The 25,123-nt window shown below is 39.5% G+C and overlaps 1 protein-coding gene across 4 annotated transcripts in view; it reads right to left on the reverse strand.

Annotated features, from left to right (window-relative positions):
• The window catches only part of sipa1l1 (signal-induced proliferation-associated 1 like 1), a 75,114-nt gene extending 54,568 nt beyond the window's left edge, over positions 1–20,546 (reverse strand). For 3 of the 4 annotated variants that reach the window (XM_051960897.1, XM_051960898.1, XM_051960895.1), the window contains exons 1-2: positions 20,434–20,546; positions 10,173–10,241 (exon numbers count right to left, since the gene is read on the reverse strand). The gene's annotated coding sequence lies outside the window, so the exon portion shown is untranslated. The remainder of the gene's footprint in view (positions 1–10,172; positions 10,242–20,433) is intronic. The other variant, XM_051960896.1, reaches the window with a different exon arrangement.
• Between the last annotated feature and the right edge of the window lie 4,577 nt (positions 20,547–25,123).

Raw genomic sequence — 25,123 nt, forward strand, 5'->3', positions numbered from 1 at the left:
AGTTTTCTGTAAAAGGACAGTAGCATTTTCCCTAAAAAAAAAACTGCAGCGCTGTTGTGGTGGTCAGAGTTCTATTTACACAAAAAGCAGGAATAGCTTCAAACAATCTTAGATTCATTGTAGATGGATTTATTTATGGTTTGCCGAAATATTATTTAAGTAACATTGTGAGTGTACAGAATAAAGTTTCACTAAATTAATATGAAGTTGTGTCTCTGAATTTGGCACCTCATATCATGAGGATATTAATAAAACTATCTTAATTCATGTGTGCATTGCACTTTTGAGCTTGTGAAATAATAAATACATAATAAAACTGTGACCCCTCCCCCACAGAGCCATAGTACAAACCTGATGTTTGTCATTCATGTCAGATTAGACAATACACAAAGTGATGTATAATACAGCAGAGTGAATCTAAACTAATAGCAGCTCATCAAACTGACCAAATAATTAACAGCACAGTTTTTCTAATTACTTGAAATGTAAGCCCAGAACTGAGCTGAGGATGGCAGCGATATGATAAAATATCATAACTGCAGCTAATAAACTCACACTCTGTGTAACAGCTCACCTGTCTAAGGTGAAAGAAGGTGCACAGTATGACCTGCTGTTAGATTACAATCAATCTTGTCTAAATGTCGGGGATAATTTATAATTAAAACTAATTAATGAAGTTACTGTTGCTGTTCCTTGTGCACATGCACACCACTCTCTCTCTTTGGGGACACTTGAATGAATGGCAGAAACTAAAATGCTATTGTAGACCAACACAGCCAACGGCTCCTGAAATGGAATGATCCATGCTTTCTCAGATTATAAAAAGAAGAATTTAATGTTGCTGGTGCTGTTGTTCCACTTGTACGAATGAGCATAACTCTTTCTTTTTGGAGATGTACACATGAATCAAACTACTGTCTGATGCTGCACGTATTAAAATTATCTTGTGAAAAAAAAAAACAGCTAATATTGCATTCATCATTGGTGAGTACCATTAAATGTTAAGATGCTGGTGTCTGTTTTTATTTCAGTAAGGTTTTCTTTTCAATGCACGTTTCATTTCGTAGCCTAATACATTTGGAAATGTGAAGCCAACTGAATGAGAAAGGTGTGTTGTGATTTTGACACACCACATCTGTGATGCTTTATGACCAGTACTGATGCTGAAATGTGAAAAAAAAATCTGTTCCTAAATCAGTTCACACAACTTTGCTGTTCGTGCGTGTCTATCTGTTAATGTGACAGTTCAGTTCAGGCTTGAGCCATGTGAAAGTGATAGGGAAATGTTATTTTTATTTTTAAATTTTTGCAGAAATGTAACTCGTGTGCTCATTCAGACATGCAGCTAAAACATTAAAGTGCCATCAGATTACCCAAACAGGGCGCCTGTCTGAAAGGGGTTTCAGTATTTCTTCTGCTATTTGCAGAGTACATTACTTAAGTACATTCGAAAATGATCACCAAAAGTAAATCAGAAAAATACATTTGATCAAATTCTTTAAAAATATCTGTCAGTAAAGTGTCCGTTTATGCCTTTTAATAAGGTGTAGATACAAAGTTGAATACAGGTGGTTGTCGTGTGGTGAACATATAGTAAGGAAACTGTGCTCCTTCCTGTTGCTTTCAGACTCAGGGCTGTGCCAGCTGTCTCACATTCCAACAGGAAACACATCTCAGTCACTTCCTGCTTCCCTTGAGGAAGTGACAGGTCGTGTAGGGAGAGGGTGAGCCAGTCACACTCAACACTCAAGTCTGGGCGAGTATGATTTTCCAAGAAAAAAATTAAACTATTGATGAACTGGTTCTGCAATACCTCAATAAACAGCAGATCACCTCTTTAGTGGTAAGGTGTGCTAACACTGCCTTGCGGTGTCTGTAACACATGCTCTATTTACATTAGGGCAAGCATGTATGCCTTGAATCAAGGCATATATCTCCAGCTTCTGCATTTTACTGTGAAGCACTTGTCGACATCTGCAATAACAAGTGCTGTGACTGTTAAAAACTTGCCTGTTCAAAATGGGCTAAGTATTGCTGCTTGCAGCTTTCCTAATATCATCAACCAACCACTCATCCAAACTACTTTGCACTTAAAAGTGATGTACTGGGTTACTAAAATACCGTAATAACATTGTACAGTTGGTGAGGAAGGTCAACAAGAGTGCAATGTCTACCATACAGAGACACAAAACACATTTAAAAAGAACCAACTCCTTTAGTTTCTCTTTGTTAAATTTCCTCTCTTTCACGCTATACTTTTATGTTAAATACTAAATGCAGAATTTTTTTTTAAGTTTTTGTTTTGGGGTTGTTGTTTTTTTGTCCTTTTCGGCATTTCGGCATCGGTGCAGTGGAGACAGACAGGAAAGGAGGGAGAAGAGTGGGGGGAAAACATGCAGCAAAGTGCCGCAAGCGGGAATCAAACCCAGGTCACTGTGTCAAGGAAGCCCCTGTACATGGGTCACCCATTTAAGTCGATGAGCTATCCGGGCGTCATGCAGAATTTTTTTCATTGACAGCATTGTTATTGTGTGGTATTTCGTAGTTTTACTTAAAAAGCACTTCTTCTACCACTGCCAAAAGCAACAAATGTTAAAGAATGAAAATAAAATGAGATACAGTTTGACTTAAGAACTAAAAATAACTAAGTCTCTGCAAATAAGCACTCTGAAACGGAAATTTCTAAACAGCTCAAATGATGTTCTGACCATTCCTGACAGAATTTATGAAAGCATCCACAGCTAAACAATCAACTGGCTAATGGCTACTTTCAACCAATAACCTAGGTTTGTATAATTTAATTAACTCAGTGTGTGGGCTGTAGGCTGCTAGCATATATAACAAACCGGAGTAACGAGAGATGAACTATGAGGCAGGCAATCAAAAACTGCAATTCTCCCCGTTTGTGAGGTATTTTACTGCATGTTTCCACAGATTGATCGTGTTTTTGCTCTTAGATGCAGAAGACTTGTAGCACTTGTGGCAACACGCATTGTCAGCAATGACCAGATTTAAGAACATTTAATTCTCTGCCACTGCCACTGCAATTACTAGGTTTGTGTGTTACACAGTGCTGCAGAGTGTGAGAGAGCTGTGCCCACCTCTCTACACACAGACTAACATAGAGAACACTCTCTGAAATTAAAATAATAATAAATCTATCCTAATTTCTCCAGTATAGGAAGTAGAATCTGTAATGTTGAGTTCATCAATTCTCCGGTCTTTAAATCCTTTACCCTTGGTGAATGTTTAATGTGGATTTCAATACGCATCCCCAGCAACAATGAGCTTAAAAGCCATCTACTTAGACCTAGAAAATCTGAACAGAAACAGCATACAGTTCATTTCCAGAGCTGCCCCTTTCTGTCTGCACTACAGTCATTATCTAAAGGATGCAAAGGTGGCGGAGGTAAGATCTGGTTCACCAGGACACACCCATTTGCTGAAATTGACACTGGACAGGAAAGATCCAGTTACTCAGAGGCTATTGTCAAAACCTACACACTTCTAATAGTAAAAAATGGCAGTGGCAGTAAAGAATAAATTGCAGCATTTGTACTGGGGCTGCTGCTGACAGGTAGGCAGACGTTTTCTTCCAATTATAGGGGGAAAAGGATGAAGCAGAAGAAGGTGGACCGCTAGAATAGACCTAATGAGGACGTGGTAGGATTGCTGTGGGACTCATTTGTGCCCACAGCAGGCGTATTCGATTGGTACAGAATGGCCAGCATGAAGTGGCAGAGAGCGATAGAGATAGATGGGGAGAGATAATGGAAGTGAGAAGGATTGATTCCTCACTCAATGTGAGAATATGTGGGAGGAGATGAGATGCTGAGACTGAAAGTGGGAAAGAGATAGATGCAGAAAGTAAGTGAATAGTCAGTCCATCAAGTCAACTATCCTCTCACTCTCTCTTCTTTCCTTCTACCCATCCAATCCTTATTGCACTCATGGGCAAAATAGCTGACAGAGGCGACACTAGGGGAGCACTGCATTACAAACGCATGTCAACCACTAACCCTTTGTCAGGGTTGTGTGGCATTTTCTAGAAACAGAACAAAACTGGAAAACCAGGGCAGAAAGGAAGTGCTTTGGTCAAAGTCTGCCTATCTCCATTCAGACAAAATTTAAAGGGTCGGTGAGGACTCAGCAATCTCACTGTGACTGTGTACAGACAGCTACTGTACATCCTTCAGATTTTAGTATAATCATACATTCTTACATAATCAGTGTTGCACACTGGTGGAAGTGGTTGTTCAGATAATCCCACAGCACAATGAATGGAGCTACATGCAACAAAATATATCCTTCAACAGTCTTTCTTGAAACTGAAAGTAAAATGCAGGAAGAAAATAACATGACATCAGATACTAAAACCTTCATTTTTGTTTAAGGAAAAAAAATCCATTACCATCTAAGACAAACTATACTGTATGCCTAGAGAAACAGAAAAAAACAGATCATTATAGTGGCATTTGTGCTTCACTGCTTTAGTATTAAAATTAAGTTCTTATTTGTATTTGTAATACAAGAGAATGCTTTCTGGATTTCCTTTGAGACATGTCTCAGAATTGTATTTCAATTATTTTCTTTGTTTTTTTTGTTTGTTTTTTTTTTACAACAGACTGAATGACATCCAGGGTTGTAAATTACAAGACATATAGTGACTTTATTGACCAAGGGTGTTGCTTAGGATCCTGGTAACCATAGATAAAAATATTTAAACACATTTTTTTTTTTTTAACATACTCATTGTCTGATCTCTTTACATTTCGTTTTAGTGCTTTCTTGTGTTATCTATCGTCATTTGTCTCTAGGGTTTTTCTTTCAGAATCCCCACCATTTCTCATTCTTTTCTGCCTCTCTGTCCTCCTTCATACTTGGATAAATGTAGTAGTTGTGTGTGTGTGTGTGTGTGTGTGTGTGTGTGTGTGTGTGTGTGTGTGTGTGTGTGTGTGTGTGTGTGTGTGTGTGTGTGTGTGTGTGTGTGTGTGTGTGTGTGTGTGTGGGAGGGAGAAGAACAGCATTGCTGGCTGGAGGAGGAGGTGAGACAGAGAAAAAAAGGCGAGAGGGGAAAAGAAATACACAGAAAGAAAAGCGAAGCATTTATTTGAATATAATAGTTTCAAACTCATAGATGAGGGTCGTGTAGTTTTTACATTATATTAATAATAACACCAATCATCATTGCTATTGTTGATGATGATGATAATGATGATGTTCTCCTTGTGCATGTGTGGGTTGTCGGTTTTCTCTGGGTTCTCTAGCTTCCTCCCACAGTCCAAAAACATGCTGAGGTTAACTGGTAATTCTAAATTGTTTATAAGTGTAAATGTGACTGTACTTGGTTGTCTGTCTCTATGTGTAACCCTGTGATAGACTGGTGACCTGTCCAGGATGTCCCTTGGCTTCACCCTAAGTCAGCTGGGATAGACCCCAAATCCTCCTGCTCCCCTAATGAGGATTAAGCGGTGTATGTATGTATGTATGGATGGATAAAATAATAATGTTAATATAATTAATACTCTACTCAAAACTACTAAGAGAAAAATTTCAGTTACAGAAAGCATGTTGCTGACCTTAAACAAGTAATTTGTCAACAGTGTCTTGTAATTGTTTAAGCTAAAAAAATCACACATTTTGGTTCTTACATAGATTTATTAAAGTCTTCTGGTAACATGACAAAATCTGTTTGATCAAAAATATACCTACAGCAATTTGAATACTTGGTTAAATGTCTCTTGGCCATTGTCACCTCAGCTGGGTGCTTCTGGAAGAGATTTGTTTCTTGAGCACAACACACAGCTAGGCTTGCGCTAGCTGATCGCCATTGGTGCATCGTTTTGCTGGATGGCGCAGTCATTCTGAACCGTGTGAGCCACAGTGGCGCTCTATTTTTCTTGTAAAAAAAGCAACAAAAAAGGGTTTGACTGACTTTTTCTTCGAAACGCCCGAGCGATAATATAAGAAAAAAACTTAATCTCTCGGCAGGCGTCGGAAATGGTCGGAGTCACCCGAATCTTGATCACGCGCCCGGTGTTGTAGGTGTTGTAGAATTTTCACACTCCCCGGAAAAATCTGACTCCCCCTTCGCGTGAACGCACACGACTTACGTTTCACTCTGTGGCCACTTGACATTTTTCTGTTATACGTTTACTGTTTTTGCTGTTGTTTTCTACAGGTTTTTGGGTTAAATGTGAATAAGTACCGAACTGCAGATATGTTTTCCTGTTAAATATGATTAGGTGACATGTTTCTCCGCCTCTTCTCATCCGTATGTGCACACCCTAAATGGCATCGGGGGGAGATCCTACGCTACTCTCAGCTTTTCTCCTATGAGCACATCAGGACAGGACAGGGTGTAGTCGCCAAATATTGTTCATATTCCATCAGTGTTCTACACGTGTCAATAAAATAATTGTTCACTGAGAAAACTTTATCTCTTTATTTAAAATCGGACTCCCCTAAATTCTTATCTTGCATTCGCAAGATATGGCATCAAAATATGTCTGGTATTTATGTATAAAGTCTTTAATATAAGTATAGTTCTTAAGTATAAAGTCATTTGTTATTGTTATTTTCATTGGGCCAGTAAACAATATAATAGAAATGAAATTCTTTATTTATCCCACACCTGGGAAATTATTTGCTACAACAGCTAAAACACCAAATCACAACAATTTTAAAAAAAATAGTAAACTAGAAAGGCACTCGGAGAGCGCATACCTCCGCCATGCCGTTTGTCTGTGTGTGTGTGTGTGTGTGTGTGTGTGTGTGTGTGTGTGTGTGTGTGTGTGTGTGTGTGTGTGTGTGTCTGTTTACAGCATAACTCAAAAAGTCATGGACGGATTTTCACCAAATTTTTTACAGGATGTCCGGAACAGCAAGAGTAAGAATCGATTAGATTTTGGAGGTGATCCGGATCCCCGTCTGGATCCAGGAATTTTTTGAAGGTGGAAGGACAATTGAGAGATGGCCTGGCAGCCATCTCTCAATTGGAGAGACACACACACACACACACACACACACACACACACACACACACACACACACACACACACACACACACACACACACACACACACACACACACACACACACACACACACACACACACAAACAAACTCCGGTGATTACATAACCTCCTGGTGGAGGTAATTACAGTCTGTAAGAACAGAATAATAAAATAAGGGGCTAAATGATCACAGTATGGCAGATTAAGAACAAACCGACTATTTCAAAACTAGGACTTTAACAGAAATATGCAGGTTGAGTTAACTGTGCAGATTGTATGATATGAAATAAAATCTGGAGTCAGAATTTGTAGGGTCACTTAACAAAATCCCTTAGAGGAGATTTTTGTTGAGTTTATGCTACAGTTGTGAGATATGGTACATAGTGAGGGTTGAAGAATTGGACATAGGAGGAAAAGAAGGTAAATTGGACATGAAATTAATATTTTTATGGGTCAAAAAGTTTTGATCGTGAACATGTTTCTGGTACAGGTTTTTAAATGGCCAAATGCATATATACATGGAAATGTGTCTTCACCCCTGACTTCCTGTTTGTAACAAAAATAACAACATACATACATATAAGTAGAAATAAAATACTTACAATAGAACTGTTTAATTGATCATTTTTTACCTCAAAATGCACCAGAATGCAGGAAAATTACTCCATTTTTTCTGCTATCACTGACACAGAAATTTGTGGCTTTTTGTGGCTCATTGTTATTCTTATGAGTGAGCCACAGTAGCTCTTCATTTCAAATTCCGAGTGCAAGCATAGATTATTACAGTCTGCGCGAATGGGCACAATTTATTCCTGGACCGTGGACCAGTAAACAGTAATTTTTACTGGACCGAAACAGTTTTTACTGGACCGAATATTTTATGCACAAATGTACCAAAAGTTGATGTATAATTTAATTTTAATAATTGTTATACAAATTTACTACTTTATTAATTATGTCCCAGATACAACACAACGCCATGGGCGAAGAGAAATTACCGTTTTTATATAGAATAAACCATACAAAATTAACTATTGGATAAAGAAAAGCACTCATTTGAGATCAAAACATAAATCATGTACTCAACCATGCTAGAAGTACTATAAATCACAGAGCAATGTGGCTGGGTCAAGCAGAGCAACCTTGTAGAAGCGAAATGAGGTGTGGTTTATTTATTTTCTGTTTATATCATGCGTTTTTATCGCGTGATATCGCTGTTCACACGAGAGCCTCTCAGACGAGCAGCCCTCCCCATCCGGACAGCACGCCGCTGCGCTGCGCTTGCTGTGTGCTTTGACTTTCGGAGCAAGACAGCGGCGCTTCGTTCCATTGCGCGGCGCGGTGCGATCGCACTATGTGGAACTTTGGGGTTACAGGAAAAAAATTACACCGGATATGAGACCAGTAATGTAGTAAGTTTTACCGGACTTTTGGTACACAAATCGGATTTGACCGATGGTCCGATGTCATTGGCACACACTGTTATTATTATTATTATTCAATAAAACAGTTAAAATAGAACTGTTTAATTGAGTATTTTTTTTACCTCAAAATGCAGGAAAATTACTCCATTTTTTCCGCTATCACTGACACAGAAATTTGTGGCTCATTGTGGCTCATTGTGATTCTTATGAGTGGGCCACAGTGGCTCTTCATTTCAAATTCCGAGTGCAAGCATAGCACAGGTTTTCTCCATGGGGCTGAAGGCCTCCCCTTCTCTCCTCCAAACATGTTTCCGGTCTTTGTGGTGAAATCACTCAATTGTTGTTTCATCCACAGAATCTTGATCCAGAAGGCCTTTTCTGGGTCCATATGAACAGCAGCAAACTTTAGTCCGGCTTTAAGGTGCCGTTTCTGGAGAAAGGGCTTCCTTCTTGCACTGCAACCTCTCAGTCCATGGGAATGTAAAACATGCTTGACTTTGGACACTGTCACATGTGTTCCAGCACCTTTTTAGTGATTCTTGGTTGACTTTTGATCATCATGACCAATTGTCTCTCAGCAGCAGATGACAATGTGCATTTCTTCCTGATCGTGGCAGTGACAACTACTTTATACTTACAACACTGTTGATTTCTGAGGCATCTTTAGAATATTTTACCATTGTAGTGTTTGTGGCTGAGTCACATAAGTGTATCAGATGGGCCCTATTTAAATTGGCTCAAAGGATTCTGCATCTGTAGTCAATTGTAATCACTCACACGAAGGTAAAATCTACATCATCACAACTGATAATTTAAGTTGCTGAATGTACATTTTTGAACCAACAGATTGTATCATATCTCCAGAAGGCCTATAAAAATATATGAAAGAAACCAACTGCATGAATGCTTTTGTGACAAATATATACTGTATGTGTTCCAATCACTCCATCAGAACATAAAGAGTTCTAAGAGTCACTGGAAACTCAACAGTGCCATGATATATGTGGTCTTTACAAGTATATGCAAACTTTTGTTCATGAATATAAGTCTTATTGCTTCCTTTTTTACCAAGGAGTTACACATGAAAAGTTGCTGTTTGAAAGCAATAGCAAGCAACATTGCATCAGTCATGACAGAAGTGTTGGCTGCTTGAGACCTCAATGAGAGATGTCAAATCTCTACTTTTGCCACAGACTGCATCTCTCTGCTATAGAACGATATTCATTTCAAAGGTACCTCATTTAATTGTATTTGTAATTGCAACAGTAGACAAAACCACTGATAGTTTGAGGGAAAATAATGTCAATAAACAAAACGTTTTGAGTAAGAAATGCCATAAAAACAAAAAATACCTGGTTATTTGTGTAATAGTAGTCTGACCTGCAGCTTACAGCCTTCAGACAGGCTTACATCCAGTATCTAAGTTTGACCACAGTGACTGTGATTTGTTTGAAGAAATAAAAATGAGCCAGAGTGTATTTACCCCTATAGCACAATGATAGTGAGGTGCAGCTACACCATTATTTCAACAGAATTGCCTGGCAAAATGAGACTAGAATAACAATAACGTTAAAAAAAAAATTAAAAACTGCTCACATTTTTTTTGGAAAAGAAAATACATTGCAGAAGAAAAAAATAACTTCCACAACATCTGTATTGACATCTGTGATGAAATTAACCCTAGATTAAACAGCAGCAGACCTTCAAATTCAATGAGAAAATGGGATACTCACTGATGATCCGTATATTTCATTAAGGCCAGTGAAGTGCAGATGACACAACCTGAAAGTTTTATAGTAAACCTGAAACAGAGGGACATATGGTTTTAAATTAACAATGATGTACACATAATGACTATATCAACAACTAGGGCTGGGCGATATTACCAAAATTTTATATCCCGATATAGCTTATTTTATATCCCGATACGATATACATCACGATATAGCATATTTTTGGCAAATTCAATGAATGAATGGGACTGGACAGCGGCACACCTTACAAAGTACGGTAGTCAGATCCTTGTTGGTCTTTTTAAATCCAAACCACCGCCATATGACAGAAGTTCCCCCTCTTTTAGGTACAACCTCATCGATTTGAGCTGGTTGTTCATCATCTTGTTGTTTAGATTGTTCTTCTGAGTCGAGTCCACTGTCTTCCTCCATAGCTGTTTATGTTTTAGCCGCGCCAGTGTTGCCAACTCCTCAGTAAGGAAAGTCGCTACTGGCTGTCCTAAAAGTCGCTAGAAGTCACTAAATGACGTCATCTCCTAATTTGCATATTTCCCAGTTTGCATGTAATTGTAATCAACATTGTAGGAGAGAGGAATAACGTTGTGGAAGAGACCAAAAAGTGAGTATAAAACATCCAAAATATGTTTTTGAACTAGAGGCTAAATGCTGTGATTTATTTTAGTATGGCAGTGAAGAAAACATTTTCATTTATATTTCGCTCCGCAAGTCTGGATGGGATCTGTAGTGACTTTGCGCATGCGCGATTCATCTGTCGTCTGGCCACGGAGTGATGTGGGTCTCCCCTAATCGGACACTGGGACTGCTGTGGGGTTACTGGACTGACAGCCTGTGCTTTGGGACAGGAAAGAGCTCACAGCAGCACCTGCTGCATGTTGAGGACAGTAACTGCAGAATGATCCGAGTTTTCCTGTCAGAGTTTCCAAAACGGCACAAAAAGTCGCTAGATTTGTCGCTAGACGCTTTTGACAAAAAAAAGTCGCTAGGACGCTTTGGAAAGTCGCTAGATTTAGCGAGAAAGTCGCTAAGTTGGCACCCTGCTGACCCCTCACCTGCACTCAGGATCTGTGAGGAGGACGTGTGTCGGCTATTTCAGAGACAGAAGATCAGGAAGGCACCAGGACCAGACAGTGTTTCTCCCTCCTGCCTGAAAGTCTGCGCTGACCAGCTGACACCCATCTTCACGCAGATCTTCAACAGATCTCTGGAGATGTGTGAAGTGCCCTCCTGCTTCAAAAGCTCCACCATCATCCCAGTCCCCAAGAAATCCTCCATCACAGGACTAAATGACTATAGGCCCGTCGCCCTGACATCTGTGGTCATGAAATCTTTTGAGAGACTGGTGTTGGCCCACCTGAAGGACATCACAGGCCCCCTGCTGGACCCCCTGCAGTTTGCCTACCGGGCAAACAGGTCAGTGGATGATGCAGTCAACATGGGACTACACTACATCCTGCATCACCTTGACTTCCCAGGGACTTATGCAAGGATCCTGTTTGTGGACTTCAGTTCGGCGTTTAATACCATCATCCCGGACATCCTCCACTCCAAACTCCTCCAGCTCACTGTACCAGCCTCCACCTGTGAGTGGATCACAGACTTCCTGACAGACAGGAGGCAGCAGGTGAGATTGGGGAGCATCACATCCAGCACCCGGACAATCAGCACTGGCGCCCCCCAGGGGTGTGTGCTCTCCCCACTGCTCTTCTCCCTCTATACCAACGACTGCACCTAAGGTGACCCAAGCGTGAAGCTCTTAAAGTTTGCAGACGACACAACTGTCATCGGCCTCATCCGTCCACACCCTGGACATAACCTGTTTCACCTCCTCCCCTCCGGAAGGCGCTACAGAGCTCTGTACGCCAAAACCACCAGACACATGAAAAGTTTCTTTCCACAGGCTGTTGCTCTGATGAACATTTGAAACCAGTCACAGTCTGAATCATGAACATATCCATCCATAACCTCAGCAAACAGTCCTATAAACAATAAAATTATAACTAGAAATGCACCATTTCCACTGATCACTTTAAATTCAGTTATTTTATGTTATGTTATGTGATGTTATGTCATGTCATGTCATGCTACATTATGTTAATTTTTCTTATTACATAATGTTAAAGTTATTTTAGTATTTTTTATATTTTTTGTTAGATAACTTATGTTTATTATTTAATTTTCTATTTGTCTAGTACAAGAGGGTACTGTAAAATACCGGAGCCAAATTCCTTGTATGTGCTCACATACTTGGCAAATAAAAGTGATTCCGATTCTGATTCTGAACAGTGGCCACGTGCCTGGGCTTGCCGTAAGGCACGTCGGTGACATAAAATACTGCCGTAAAGCGTGTTTTGTGACACTGCGATATAAACGATAGGATCTTCACATAAAACGATAGACATTTTCTATCGTCCAGATGATATCTATCGTCATATCGCCCAGCCCTATCAACAACAATTAAAAAAAAATTAAAAAAGAGAAATTTAATGTTGCATTTAAAGCCACATAAAACAGTCTAGCAAAATAATAATAATTATTATTATAATTATAGTTATTATAGAGCAGGTGGAGGAAACTGCTGAAAACATTTACATCAAATAAATCAAAATATCCTACATGACTCTGATGCTGTTTAAGATCTTTCCTGACCATTACTGACTATTTTATTGACATAACTAGAAATAAAAATGTGCAGTCCTTATACTCTTCTTAGTGACACAAAAATCTCACAGCTTTTATTATCAGCTTCAAAAGCCTGCGGTTATAAATTACAAATTACTGTAATGAATTATCTCCAAATGGTTGTGGTAATCCCTGTTCAAGGACCAACAGACACAATAACAAGACTCTAAAAATCATCATGTCTATAATGAAGCACAAGCCTTAATTGACACCATCAAATGAATGATATCCATTGAAGTAGCTCAACCGATCAACATGTGTAATGCCCATCACCAGCTTTTGTGAATGGACACCAAAGAGGGTGCAAAAAAATATCCAAAAACATGCTTGAAACGTGCTTAAAAAATAATCATTCTAATTCTAATTTGAAACAATGGAATTAGCAAACTGCTAAGGCTACAATTTAGGATATATTTTATTCTATGGACCTTACCCAAGATTTTACCTATTTTGTCAGGGGTTTTACAAATTAATGTCATCCTCTAGTGACAGTCATGTTTTTGTCTCCTGTGATAATGCTCCATTATGTTCCATGGAAATGAACCTTGAGTTTAAAAAATATATTGCTAATCAAATAGCAACATCTGTTCCCCATAGTCACAATTCAATTTTGTCCCTAAACATTAAATATCTCCCCAATATTTTAAATTGCACAATTGGTGGGTTTCCTGGAGAACCAAGGAAACACTTGATACAAGTTCTATCTGTGTGGTCCTATGAATTCATACTATTTGACTCTATTCTTGGAAAGTGTTCATGACTACCAACATTACCATACTGCTTCCCTCCAAATATCACCTATTTAGTTAGCGTTAACTCAAGGCACAATGGTTTGATAGATCTGACAAAGGCAATCAGTATGGCCTGGACTTCATGTGCATGAAAGCTTTATTGAAACAGCACTGCCAAAGAACAACACACAAATGCAGAGACTACTACAACATTAACTGACAGGTGATGTTTTCAACAGCACCCTGAAAGCAGCACCTTAACCCATGGAACAAAAAAAAAAAAAAAGAGCGCAAGGCTTTGACCCAGCCTCCAAACTCCCCAGATCCCCATCTGATTGAGCATCCACAGGATGTGCCAAAACAGACCACAAACCCACAAATTCAGAGCCTCCACTCCACAGGACCCAAAGGATCTGTTTACAACGTCCCATTGCCCGACAACCACAGAGGTCTGGTGTTTATACCCTGATGGGTCAGAGATGCTGTTCTGGCAGCACAAGGGGAGCTTTCGCAGTATTGGGCAGGTGGCTTTAATGTTGTGGCTGATAAGTGTGTATAGAAAAAGGACATGTTTACATGATAATAGGCGCAAGACAGCAGCAAAACTCTGTAGTCTTTCATCTCCCTGATGGAGGATTTGAAATTCAATATAGTATGATGCATATTGCCTTGACTGTCTCACAAATTAGATGCACTGACACATAATGTTTTAATTCTGAGGAAAACTTTCTGAGTAAACTCTCATTTTGCAAAAATGGTCTATGGTAAATGATCAACAGTTTAACAGTTACTTTCCAACCCCTATGTGGGTAGAGCACTTTACAATGTTTCTCATTTCACCATTCTCACACACACACTATGTTTTTCTATCTTTGTGGGGACTTACCATTGACTCCCATTCATATCTAACCCCTAACCCTTACCTTAACCCTAACTCTAACCAAAACAATGGCTAACCCTAAAGAAACGTTTTTGCACTTTTACTTTTTTCAGTAACAACAAGAAAACACTGTTTAAACTTGTGGGGCCCGAAAGATGTCCCCACAAGTGACGTCGTTTTTGAATTTCCTACAGTTGTGAGACATTTTGCCCCCACAATGTAGCAAATGCTAAAACTCACAAAAACACACACACACCAAAGGCAGCAGAGTTGCCATGCAGGGTGCTTGCCTCCCTTTTTGAGCAACTTCAGTTTCAGTCTTTCCCAAGGACATATTGCAATGCAGAGGAGATAGGGATTGAATCGCCAACCTTATGATTGATAGGCAACCCACTCTACCACCAGCGGTCTTTCGGCCAGCCTCCATTCCACTGTTGTTACCACATGCATGCACAGTTGTTTTACAGAAGTAGCAACCAATGTAAACACACATTTGATCATTTACAGTCATCTAGCAAAACCACAAGTAGCAACACATCTTACTCTGTGATCAGTTGACTCACTGAAGGATAAACATTTTTCTTAGCCACTATACAGTATATCCATCCATCCATTCTCTATACACCGCTTTATCCTCACTAGGGTCGCGGGGGTGCTGGAGCCTATCCCAGCTGACTCGGGCGAAGGCAGGGGACACCCTGGACAGGTCGCCAGTCTGTCGCAGGGCTACATATACAGACAAACAATCACACTCACATTCACATCTACGGGCAATTTAGAGTTATCAATTAACCTCAGCATATTTTTGGACTGTGGGAAGAAGCCGGAGTGCCCGGAGAAAACCCACGCATGCACAGGGAGAACATGCAAACTCCATGTAGAAAGATCCCAGGCCCACCCCGGGATTTGAACCGGGGATCTTCTTGCTGGAAGGCGAAAGTGCTAACTACTACTCCACTGTGCAGCCCCGCCACTATATATAATACATACATTTATTGTGTTACATAGTCTTTTTGCCCTTTTCCTTGAAGGTTGATTTTATAGTTCACAGTGTAGTATTTCTTCAGACGAACATATGCAAGGTCTTAGGTGTGAGCGGTGTTGAAAATTTTGTCCATAATTTAAATAATTTAATTTACTCCTACACAAGCAGTGCTTAGGACTGAGAAAACTGCATCTCTCCTAATCTTTATTTTCCATTTAAATAAAGTACAAATTCACTGTTATATTCTAATCCTAAACCCCAAACTTGGTTACATTTAGTCCCCAAACCCATTTGAATCTTTGGAGCCAAAAGTAGTCTCATCGTCACTGTCATCTCACCAATGGCCAGGCTATTGACCTGGACCTTGGACCTGTACATCAACTGTTTCTGCTGGCAAGCATTCACCCTAATGAGGCTTGACAATGGTCCCCTAATGTCAATCTTAGGGAAACCTTCTACTCTGTGTAAACTGGAACACATGTACACAGTTGCTTAGTACACACTCACTCTTTCTACCACTATCTACTCTTGTTCGGCCGATAAAAGTACAAGCATAGCCCAAGCATGAGTCAACTATATATCAAACTTGCTTGTCATCGATCATATTGTGTCACACACTCTGTCTATTTATCTTTGCTTGCTAGACGGACATCTTACATCTGTGAATATTAAGGTGGGCTACTATAGTCTGTATTTAGCCTTGTTATAAAGTTCACCTTTTAGGACAACTGTCCGCACCCAATCAAATCAGTGTGACGAATAACAAGCTCAGGAAGTCACAGAAAGAGAAACAGTTTCCCATCATCAAATACTGTCTGCTGTTCTTTTCTGGCTGAATCTGACTAATGTTCAGAACATGATTGACAGTTTACACAGTTCCAAATTCCACATTTTTAAGAGATACATGAAAAATATGCAAGGGAAAGGAGCATACAATCGTGAATGAAACATACAGTAACTACGTAGACAGCCTTTTGTTCCAACCCACCATTGAGTACAACAATGGCCCAACTTGAATTGGGTAAGCAAGGCCACACTCAGGAACTTGCCATTAGTCATGCTCTGTCAATATTGCTAGTTAATGATTGTGAGCCTAGTTTAAACACAGTTAGAAAGTGGTGCATATGTCTGTGAATTTACATGACACAGGAGAGTTACATTAAAAACTGAAGTCTAGTTTTGACAGCTATTTTTCAGTGTTTTTCAGTGTTCATAAGAAATCAGTCAGTAATCAGTTGATATGAGCACTACAACAGTGACTGTATAATCTGTTAAGGTTAACATGGGAACTTACAGGGAGCTGTAACTATGACCAACTGAATGACGATGTTTAGACTGCAGCATAGTGGCACAGACAAATTGTGTTCTAAAAGCTGCTGAATGCATTGAGAGGCAAGTTAGATCAGGGATGGGATCAGCAAGTTCTGATTCTAGCGGAAAGTTGTTGACGGGGGGAGGGGGAGGCGGCGCGGCGACTTCCAATCGCTGGGCCGTTTACAATCGTCGTTAACAAGCTATCGTTAACGTCGTTACCATCGCGCGGGAGTATCAGCGACAATAAAGTGTTCAAACTTCTGAAATCGGCGTTCAAATAAATGAAATCGGCGGAAATCCGCAGATCCGCGGTAAATTCCCATCCCTGAAAAAAAGCGGAATTCCGCGAATTCGCGGAAAAATCACATCCCTGTTAGACATGTGAAATTAGAAGCATTTCAAAGACTGGGTATACAGATGACAGAACTAGGAGGAAGATTTACATTTTCGAGAACAGAGAAAAAGTTAAAGGAAGATAAAAAACAAGGCCAAAACAAGTCAGAGCTGCTAAGGCTACCTTTTCAGATACTTTGAACCCAAGTGTTAAGGAGAGGACATCTTTCTTTTCTGTTCTGTAAATTTAAATGGCAGATATTGTTTGTAACAGACTATTCAATTAATTTCAACCCCTTAGCTTTACACCACCTAAGATTTAAAAATTGTGGCTGCAGAGTCAAACTTAGTATCACTGTCAAAACATTCCAAAAATGTAAACCTCACAAGACTAACTACTGATTTCCCTTTGATAAGGCATTCTTATTGTAGATTAAAGGCATGTTCCAGCCATTTGCTTTGGTTATAAAACAAAACCCAATATGACAAAAAGCCAGTGATTGAGAAGAATGTGTACTTAGGTGAGATTCTTTTAGGAGACAGCTTCCCAATACAAATCATGCTGTGGGACACTGGATTCAGACAAAGCCTTAGCTCAAGTCGCAGGTCATAAAATAGACAATGTCCAGATGTCTGGCAAGACGCACCAGAACGCAGAAGAGGATTTAAGGAGTTCTCTTCCCTGTCAGCTACTAATGGTCATAGTTCCTCTTGGAGAGGAATGAAAACCTTGCAATGTTGGGGCTCATGTGTTTAAATAGTTTTGGACAAATATGCAGACCTATTGCACTGACTAGAAAGCTGCATGAAGCTTTTCTATATAAATTTTAAAAATCTATATAGGTCTTTTCATGGAATTTGTTGACACACAACTGAAAATATTTGAGCCATTTGAATACTTCAAGACATGTTTTTATCAAACATTTGCTACTTTTCATGGTGTATTTACCCAGACATTAAGATAATTCAACATAACTATCTTTAAATTCTGTATTTTTAACAAAGATGGTGGCAAGATTGAGCTTTCATGAGGCTCCTCATTTGACAGGAGTTCAGAATCTTAATTTTATCATAGCAGCTTCTTCAAAAGATTGCGAAGGATGCGAAAAAACAGATGACATGAAAGATTGAAATTAACATTTCTCACAATAAAATACTTGCTGCTGTTCTGGTCTAATCATGAAGCCTGATGAAAGTGTATGTCTGCTGCAATAAAGACAAGAGGAAATTTATGATTCTGATTGCTGGCTTTTGTATTCTTTCATGAAAGAATTAATGTGATATAAGCTAGGCTGGATCAAAATATGCTTGCAAAAATTGTACTGTAACCCATAACTTACAGCTATTAAGACACAAATTCAAGTGTCACATGTGCCATTAAGCTCTCGCTTCTTGTCTACTTGAGAAGAAGCGTTTAACCTGGAAGAGTAATTAACACCTGCTAAGTAGTTCTCATGTAACCTTCTCTACCTTTGCCTAGGCTATAATTTTCAGCTGGCAATGATTTACAAATACTAACATTGCGAAAAGAAAATCTGCAACACAATGAAGTACAATCAACACCTTTTTAATAGCTCACAAAAAAATAGCAAGCTCATACACCACACTAAGAATGCCCCACATTATACAGGTAGACAAAAAGTGTAGTGTAGGCCTTGGTACACAGAAGGAAGAAACGCACTGTTTCAGTGTACTTGCAGAAACTCAGTGCAACAAATTCTCTGCCGATTTTCCAAAGACATTTCAAAGTCACTACAAGCCTGCATAAGCTGCTTTGTTCCTTTGCCACCTATCCTCACTTTCTGTTCACTCTAACCCTATCTTCATTGTTTTGGCCACAGCTTTCTATCAAGTCTCAGCTGCCTGCTTTTCACATTCCTGTCGTTGGGACATAAGCCTCAGTTTCCCTCTCCCACACTCTCCAACCATTTGGAAAACTGGGAGACCGGCTGGCAGAGTCTCTGTATCAAATCTATTTGTCGGTTTAACCTTCTTCAGAGTGGAGGCTGGATTAGCTATTGCTATTCAGCAAACCTGGCGAGCATGTTCGCTTGCACTGACTTCCAGTGAGTTTTGATGGAGCAAGTTTTTATGAAGCTCCTCACTTGCCAGGAGTTCACCCAAAGGTCACAAAAGCCTCTGATTTAGAATCATTATGGTCCTCAAAAGTGTGTGCTTATAACCGATGGCAGGTGAGAAAATTAAAGACGAGAAAGTTAAAAGAGAAAATTAAATTTAATCACAAGAGTATTGAGGAGACAACAGTGAAGTGTTGTGGCAGAGATGTGATTGTTTTTTGGCTAAATGTCACTGTGAAAAACACAAAGGAGAAAAGAAAAGAAAAAGAAGCAACTCGTCTGTCTGAAAGTGTCTGGGAATTATCTGCACAGTGGAGAATTGAGAAAATGTGGCAAGAAAGAAAAGCATGACCAAAGTAGCAGATCTGCTGTTACTATTGTAAATCACACTAGGCCTGAAGTGTATAAGCAGGAGAGATAGTGAGCAAAGTGAAGTGGAGAAGGCAAGGCAAGAAAAGTGTTATTAGAAAAAACAGCCTAAATCAGAGTATAAAGATAGGTATAAGGCCAAGCTGAGTTCTACACTGATAAAAAATATAAAAAGACAAAGTGAAACAAAAAAGTAAATGTTGCAAAGTCTTAACTTGAGTTTACAAGTTCAACAGGAAAACCATTTTCCTTCTCTCTCCTTACCCCCATCTTCAGATCGCTGTGTCTGTGAGTGCGTTTTGTGTCTCAAAAAGCCAGCTGTGACTGATGCAGAACATGGACGTCTTAATGTTTAATTCTTATGGTAAAAGCTGTACTTTAAAAAATTAACTGTTCAGTGCCTCTGTTTAACCACAACTTGGTGAACTAAAAGCTTCCACAGTTAACTTAAATGTAAGTGTGTGTAGGTCTGTGTGGTCCCTACTGGTATCCAACAGTGTGGTAAAACATTGATAGTGAAAGCCATAAACCGCGGCCACATCCCCAGCCTCAAAGCTCATAAAACTCCAGCCAACAAAAGACAGACAGTTTTCTGTGTTATTTCCTTCTATCTTTTCTTGTATATACTTGTGTTTCCACAATAAGCAACAGCAGGGTAGCCATGTCAGCCAGGTCACAGAGGGTCTTGTCTTTATGGTTAGTGTTTGTCTGCTATGTGGAAGTTTACCAATCAGACACATTAAATCTCCTCAACAAAGCTAAGAAAAATGCAGCTCTAACATTAAAGTACATTTTTTTTAAAAAGAGAGAAAAGAAAATGTGCATTAACACTTTTACACCTGACATCGGAAGACACAACCCTAGTACTTACAGCAATTAGCCCCAAGTCTTGTTCTCTCTCTCTCTCTTCTTTGTTGTGCTGATACTCTTAGCAATCTGAAAGCACCAATCAAAAAAAAAAAAAAAGGGTAGCATCAAGACAGGCAAAATCAAAAAATTGTCTGACAAGTTCTTTGGGTGTTGGAGGATAGCTTAAGTTAGCTGATCAGTTTAAAACATGAGAGTAGTGAACTATAAATGAAAGCATAGACAAATAGTGTTTCAATTCAATTCTTGGTAGTGAACATATAAACATTCTAAAAGCAGAAGTCAACTAAAATAAATTCAAGCCAATTTTCCTTCATTCATTTTTAACACAGCAAAATGAATTTACTGATGATTATAAATATAACTCTGTCAACAGTAGTACACTTGACACTTCTTCACTGGGGCCCTATAAAACTTCAGATTATTTATTAAATCCTCTATACACCGATCAGGTGCTATGGTATCTGGCACCAAGATGTTAGCAGCAGATCCTTTGAGTCCTAGAAGTTGTGAGATGGGCCTCCGTGGATCGGACTTGTTTGGCCATCATGTCCCACGGATGCTCGACGGGATTGAGATCTGGGGAATTTGGAGGCCAAGTCAACACCTCAGACTCTTTTTTTTTTTTTTTTTCTTTTTGTCTGCATTTTTTCTCACCTCAAACTCGTTGATGAGCTCCTCAAACCATTCCTGAACCATTTATGCTTCAAAACAGTATTCCCAGATGGCCACAGCCATCAGAGTACATGCTCTGCAACACTGCTTGGGTAGGTGGTATGTGTCAAAGTAATATCCACATGGATGGCAAGACCCAAGGTTTCCCAGCAAAACATTGCCCAAAGCATCACACTGCCTCCACTGGTTTGCATTCTTCCCATAATGCATCCTGGTGTCATGTGTTCCCCAGGTAAGCAACACACATGCATCTGCCCAATCCATGTGATGTAAAAGAAAATGTGACTCATCAGACCAAGCCACCTTCTTTCATTGCTCCATGGTCCAGTTCTGAAGCTCACGTGCCTGTTGTTGGTGCTTTCAGCAGTGCCCATGCAAAGGAATAGTCACAATTGTCAAACTTGCTCAAAACATTACGCTTGTTCATTATTCCTGCTTCACAACAACTTTGAGGACAAAGTCTTCTCTTGCTGCCTGATATATCCAACCCACAAAGAGATGCCATGATGAAGAGATAATTAGTGTTATTCACGTCACCTGTCAGTGGTCATAATGTTATGCCTGATCGGTGTTTGTTGCATAAGCGCAATGTCTAACTCCAAAAAATATCTCCAAAGTAAGTAAATTTGACAGTACGAAACAAAATCAACATCTTAAATAATCCTCATCTAGTATGTGCAAAAAAAAAAGTTCATCACCTTAAGATTATGAATATAAAAAGGCAACTTTTAACAGATTAAAGTGTAGTGCTGTCATGTACTTACTAAAAAGTGGATTTTTATCACATCTCACAACAATTCTGCCTGATAGTCACACAGTAGTGATCCCCATCTATGTCTTTATGCACAAGTTGTTCCTTTCAACAAGACACAATGGCAGGCTTATAATCAGTGAGGCTTAGCCAGTTGAGAAGAAAATGGCTATGAGGCCATCGCCACAAGAAGATAAACAAGATTGACAAGTGCATGTTTAATGACCGTGAGAAACGGTGTGCAGGGGTTCCTTGGGAATTGTTATAAGGGATAGTAAGAGAGGAGGATAAGGCTGCAGACAGCAAGCCCTGTGACACTTTGACAGATGTGAGGTTTGGTGCCTCCCAAAGCAGCACAACAGAGAAAAGGCCTTAGTATAATAGGCCGACCACTAAGCTTTCTGTGCATTGCCCTCAGCCCCACGGCTCAAAACCAAAGAAAGGGTCAGGCCGTTGCTTGACTACAGGCACCTGGTGCTTTTCCTTTCAAAACAAAACATTTAAGTGCAGGCACTGCTCTACTTGTATTTTGTCTCTACCTTTATCCCGTCTAGAGATCAAATATATTTTCCTTTCCTTTTCCATATTTCCCTGTGTAAATTCACAATTTTCCTCATATCATTCTTCCTATCCCACCTTGTCTCTACCAACCTGCCATATACAGCACCCTCCATAATTATTGGCACCCCTGGTTAAGATGTGTTCTTTAGCTTCCAATAAATTCAGTTTTTTTCTAAATAATACAGGATCACAATGAAAAAAAGAGGAAAATCCAACCTTTAATTCAAGTGCATTTATTCAGTGGGGGGAAAAAAAAAATCACATATTAAGAAATAATTCTTTTACATCAAATCATATGCGCCAAAATTATTAGCAACCCTGATGTTAATATTTTGTACAACCCCTTTTTGCCAACAAAACAGCACCTAAGCTTCTCCTATAATACATTTTTCTACAAATTTCAGTGTGAGGGTATGATTCTGCAATAAAAATTGAATTCAGTTTAAGGCTTTTACCACATCTTAACCGGGGTGCCAATAATTATGGAGGGCACTGTATGTACCATGTCTTGGTGCTACCAACTTCTCACCTTACCCTGTTGTTTTGGGGTTTTTTTGTAAACCTTTGGTGTGCATCTCCATTCTCCTTTTTTGTTCAGCTTTCCATTCATCACACACATTTGAGAGGTGAGACAGAAGAGACAGAAATGCAAAGAAGGCTTTGGGTGCAGTCACACAGTGCCAGAGGGAACATGCTATCTATTTGTGCAACAAACCCAGAAGGTGCCTGCTGATCGCCAACATGCTCCCATCTAACTTTGTCACAAGGGCCAAAAGTGGTTTAAGTTGGAAGAGCCTCAGTGGAGGGAAACTTACAGAAAAGGAATTCCTGCTGTGTGTTTTCATGCAGTGCCTCAGGGATGTCTGGGTGATCTTCACTTTTTTTTCTCTTACACGTAGTGCATTCAAGGTCGTGGTAAGGTGTTAGTGTGTTTATTCTCAAATTCCAATATCTTGCACTGACACTGGCATGACAGAAATGTGATAACCTACAAGCACTTTCATTTCTCCAGTTGACTAATGTCAGAGGAATGAGGCGGTTTTGTATGGGTTTCAACCACGCTCTTTTCAAAATACATTTCCAATAAATAGTACAGGCAAGGAAACACTGGTTTGTCCTTATGTCTAAATGTGATATGGTTATGAAAGATACAGAGTTCAAGATAAATGGCTCTTTAATTACAGTGATCTCAGTGGGCAATGTGACAAGCTTTTAATGACAGATTGTGATACAGGGTTTTTAAATGGAGCTTGCAGGGTGGTAGGGTCCTTCCTGCAAGACACCTGCAGCATATTACTCAGTCTTTTTTCATGCTTTATGCTACTTGCATAATCTACTAAGAAAAACAGATCAGTCAGTTGAGGAAATTAACACTAACTTGGTCTTTACATAAGTTCTTGTTCACAACCACTTAGTGACACATTGCCAACATGAGGGAAGAAAATAGTGAGCATTTGTACTAACTAATGTAAACTGTCCCATTCTATAGAACACAATGAAAGAATATTTCTTCACAGTGCATTGCTCCACTGAAGACCGGGTGCAGGGATAAGAAGGTGTTATAGGAAGAGGATTTATTTGCTTTGCTTTTTTTTTAAAAAAGAAAACAGAAAAATGGCTTAATTACTGCTGTTAGAACTCTGCATTATCATTACATACCAAGGTTTCTGACAACACAACAACTGTGCTGCCATGGCAACACAGTGCGAAAAGAGAGATGTTGGTTGCAGTTTCATGTGTTGCCCATTTCAATTTAACTCTGATATATGCTGACTACATGTGATCTGTGTGTTCAATGCCAATCACTTCATTGACCTGTATCCTAATCTTGACAATACTCTGATGTGCGCAGGTGGGCACATCAGTCAGCTCTGCTGGCACTTCTTCATCCATGGGCTAAACAACATAACACAGCTGGGTTCATCTGATATTATGTAACCCAGCACCACCCCCGCAGGCCTTGTTCACACCACCACTCTCCTCCTACTCCACCTCCCTCTACCATAGCATTGGCTATTTGCAGAAATATAGGTGCACGGTGAGACAAGAGCATTGCAGTACTCACACAGCTTGTTGGGATGTTTGTGGAGGCTTTCAAAAACTCAAAATGCTTAAGATGAAATTTGTGCATAGAGAATACTGTCCAAAGTCAAGTCAGACAACATCAGGCAAACGCCTTACTGTGTTCATTATCTGTTGCACAATTTTGAATCTTTTAATTCATTCAGCTGAACAAAACAAAAGGTTGCCTGTGCAGGATAGAAACTCCCTTTAGATGTGATTTTGCACAGTTACAGATTACAAGTTTGTCATTATGTGGCACTACATATACGGCTTTAAATTTCTAAAATAGATTATTACATTTCATTGTTGATTACACTACATGTTCTGCCTTTACTTCTTAGAAACCAATTTTGTTACTAAGCAATACTTGCCAAAAGTGGAATTGCACCCGTTGCCTGGCAACATTAGCTTACTGAGTCTCATATAAGGAAGCAATGAGAACCACTGTTGCTTTGAGCTACAAACCCCTAGATACATTTCTCATCTTGGGTACAGACTGATGTCCAACTACAATCAAGCTACTCAAGTCAGCTGATAGCATCTTTCCCATGACTTCCCATTATCATCAATATAATCCGACACAAAGGTTCAAACTTTAAATGTGAATTCAAAGAGTACCAGTGTAATAGCAGTAGTCTATTTA

This window comes from Acanthochromis polyacanthus, chromosome 16 (genome assembly GCF_021347895.1).
Source record: "Acanthochromis polyacanthus isolate Apoly-LR-REF ecotype Palm Island chromosome 16, KAUST_Apoly_ChrSc, whole genome shotgun sequence".
Taxonomy (NCBI): Eukaryota; Metazoa; Chordata; class Actinopteri; family Pomacentridae; genus Acanthochromis; species Acanthochromis polyacanthus.